Here is a 4343-nt window from a genome sequence, read left to right on the forward strand (position 1 = left end):
GTTTCTGGAGGGCAGACGGGCCCTATCTCGCCGCTGAGTAAGTACCTTGAAGTTTTCAAGTACAAAAAATTCATCATTACAACCTTCTGTATGTGTTTCGATCGCGAAGTGACTGCGAATAGGGCTCCCCATGTTAATTGCACGGACCGTGCAAGGGGGGCGGTATGTTTAAAGATCAAGTTAATTCGATTTATTTAAACCCGTAATTAGCCGTTAATCCGCTTTGTTTTCAATACACGTGACCGACCAGAATATTCTATGTCGACGCGTCCGCGATTCGAAACATAAGGCAGCAGAAAAACTCTCGCTCGTTGAGTTTTTCTGTAAGTCACGCGAGCATCATAGTAACGTTCGATTTCGAACTTTCGGTTAAACGCTCGACCATAGAGAAGGTACGACAATTACAAATTAGATAAAGACGGACGAGAGCCACGGCGACAGCGCCGCGCGTCGGAGGATTCCCCCTCTCTCACGCGTACTTTTCGGCAGCTGGTGCTCGTCCGTCACTTGAAAACGAGAGCCTGCCAAGCGCGGATCGATAGCCGGTCACGCTTCACACAATTTACAGAATTCCGAATTGCTTCGAGTTATTCGAGCATTCGTTGAAAAATCAAAAGGACCTCTTAATATACGAATTGCTTCGAGTCATTCGAGTCTTCAGGAAAATTAAAAGAAAATCTCAAATCTATCGGTTGATTCATTCGCAGACTTGAAAGTTCGAGTTCTTCGAACTTTCATAACGCGGGCAACCGACGTATAGCCGCAGCTTTACGGGATCCGATTGCGTAAGCAAACTCTTCCCGGTAACCTGCGTGTAATTCCGGTTGTCGAGTTAATTAGTTAATCGATTCGGTCGTGAGTACGACCCGGTTAAAGACTGCGGGAAACTCGTCGAGATTAAGACTCGATCCTCCCTTGATTTATCGAACGGTCTTACACCCACCTATAGGGGCCTTATTGGCGTGTATACCCTGGTGGACTTGCTGCCTTCTAGTCGGAGCGTGGGACGAGTTATTCCAAGCACAGCTTCCGGCGAATGCCAGAGCGTTGTTCACTGACCACCAGTATTGTACGGTTACTATGTGTTGAACGCGACTCAAAAGGCGCCGTGGTGACAGTCCCAATTGTAAGTCGTCCTATACGCCGTTGAAAGACTGGACCACACAGTGTTCCGTACACACATATACGAAGACGGTAAGGGGCCGAGGACCGGGTGACGGTTGGAGCTTTACAACCTCCCTCTAGGCACCCTCTCCTGCGGCAATCAAGTGTTGCAGTCGAAAGATAACGAGACTGAATTCACTAATTGAAAAAAATAACCAAGCGACTCCCGATTTAAAGGGAACGCTCACACATACAGTCCACTAGCTTAGCTGCGCATCGCGGCGGCAGAGATTCCCGCTCCTGAGTGCGACAAGCACAAACCAGGAGCGTGCGGAACAGAGTAAGACACACAACGTGACTCACGTCAATAGGTATTTAACGCCTATTCGTGTCTCTTTCTGTTACAGGGCATCAACATCAGCCGGACCAAAACAACGTCTGGCAGCCGCAAACGTACGACCTGCATTCACAATATATAAAAGAAAAAAAAGGGATAAAATAAAAGGCTTAGCCGATCCTTTCGGCTAAGCGAAAATTATATTTTCTTGTACCGCTTATTTTCCGTCTGTTCCTTCCCTCGAGTTCGGACCCCCGTTAGGGGAGGTATTTTCAAACCTCCTCCCCCGAACATTCATATTGTCCATTTTGTGTAACAAATGCAGTGTATTTCCTACTCTCTTTCTCTACTGACACGTGGAAAAATCCATTTTTTAAATCGAGAGAACTAAACACTCGAGCGTTCTGCAATTTATCTAATAATTCTTCGATTAATGGAAGAGGAAATTTATCTTTTTCCGTAATTCTATTCAATCGCCGATAATCAATACAAAGACGTGGACTTCCATCTTTCTTTTTCACAACAGCTACAGGACTTGCATACTCAGACGTGCCAGGCTCTACTATTCCATCCTTAATCCACTCCTCTACTTGCTTATGAACAGTTTCACCCTCTAGTTTAGGTAATCTACGTGGTTTCTGACTAAGTGGTTGGTCATCTTTTAATCTTATACACATTTGTACGTTAGTTGTCTTACATTTTTTTGGTTCATATGATAAAACAACATTTTTTAATTCTTCGCGTAATTTTTCATCAGTAACATGACTAACATCTAATAACTGCTCTTTAGTAGAACACATTTGCGTTAAAAACGTTATCGAAGGAATTTTCCTTATCGTTATACCCTGATTATCTATTTTGACTTCAGCCAAATTTAAAATATCAGTTCCAATTACTGCATCCATATTCAATACAGTATTTGGGACAATATAAACAGTAGTTGGAAAATCATTGTTGTCTATCGTAAGAACTGTTTGTAAATATCCTAAGGGTATAGTCTCATATTTTGCAAAACCAGTTAAGTGTATATGCGTATCGTATAAAGGAATAGATTTTAATTTGTTATAAATATTTCCACGTATTAGTGTTACTTGACTTCCAGTATCTATTAAAGCTTTTACACGTATATCATTTATATAAACATCTTTAAATATATTACTTTTAAAGGGCGGTAAAATGCAATTAACATTTGATCGTAACTGCACAGATGAGTTACCCTCTCGTACAACGGTACAATCGTTTGCTACATGCCCAAATTTTTGACATTTAAAACATTTTCTCCCCATTCTTTGTAACAACAATCATTGAATACATGGCCTTTCCCCCCGCAGTTGTAACACCGAAGTTCCATCTTCTGCTCTTCTCCTTCAATATTCTTTGACGTATACACCTTCGAAGATTCCATTCTTGTTTTGTTTTCTTCTTTCGCCGTCCATATCCGTTTGTTTGCTGTAATCTTTTTGCGTTCCGAATCGTTTCGTAAAGTTTAAGACAATTCTTAAAATCCTGCAGCTTCTTGGCTCCAAATAAAACAAGTTTATTATAAATATCATCGTGTATTCCGTATATAACGTACTTAATAAGAGCATCATCTTCCACATTGCCCTGAGAAGCAAATTCTTTCATTTTGAGAAAATATTCTTCAACAGTTTCGTCTCTCCTCATTTTTCGTTTAACTAACATTTCATGTAGTTCAGCACTATTAATTTTATGTGAAAACTCATCACGTAGTAGAGATTTAAGTTTTCTCCACGTCGTGACAACACCTTCGCTCTGAATAAATAATTTTGCTATACCTGTCAAAGACTTTTTTGCAAAAATTACTTTCTCTAACTCAGACCATTGAAACAATATTGCAACATCTTCAAAATCAGAAATCCATCCTTCTACAGAATATACACCAGAACCATCAAACTGGCGAACACAATCTTCTACATCACGATAGCTCATAGGAAATTTAAAGTGATCTCGTTTATTTAATGAAGAGAAATGTGTAGAATTGTTATCATTTATATCATCAAGTACAATAGATGTTTCAACATCCTCACCCTGAACATCTTCAATGATTTCATCGTCTTCAGGATCATCTTTTGCAATGGAACACAGAGAACGTAAATCCATTAAACCAGAACAAATTTTCTGAACCAAATCTTCTCGAGATCCTCTATAATCCAGCTCTAGGATGTTACAATAAGATACCAAATCGCCATAACATAAACCAGTAGCATATGTTAATTTAGCTTTATGCTCTACTGAATCTGTATGAAATTGAAAGCCTTCAAAATCACGTATGCGTTTTCGATTTCATCGGTCACCTTCAGTTTCGAAAATAAATTTGTGCAAAGCTTTTATGCTCAACACAGATGCGTTATTAATTTTGTGCTGAATTTTCCCGATTTTAGCTAAAGTTTCCATACTAAAAGTACTTAACTTTTCAGAATTCTTAAAGAAATATGTATATGTAAAATGTTCCTTCACAAATTCTTCTTCTTGATTGACTCGGACGAGCCCCACAATTTGCAGGATTTAACGGAGAGAATATATTTGAGAAACAAATATACAAAGAATATAATCTTAATAAACGAATTAGGAACACACAAATTAGCAATTAACAATTAACAACACAAATTCAAATCACATTAATTGGCAACATAACTTATACTCACATCTCTCTTTCACAAACACCCGTTTCCAAACTCCTCGTTTTCTCGCTGTCTCTGGTTAAACATTCCTTCTCGAACAAAACACTCCCAAACCTTTCGCACATAAATTAACATTTAACAAAACTACAGCGTGGCACAAATCTTCAATACAAATCTCTTACATAAGATAGTAAGATAGTAAGATAGTAAGCAAGCAGTAAGCTAGTAAGCAAGCAGTAAGCTAGGAAGCAAGGAGCAGG

The sequence above is a fragment of the Colletes latitarsis genome, unplaced genomic scaffold (genome assembly GCF_051014445.1).
Source record: "Colletes latitarsis isolate SP2378_abdomen unplaced genomic scaffold, iyColLati1 scaffold0021, whole genome shotgun sequence".
Classification (NCBI taxonomy): Eukaryota; Metazoa; Arthropoda; class Insecta; order Hymenoptera; family Colletidae; genus Colletes; species Colletes latitarsis.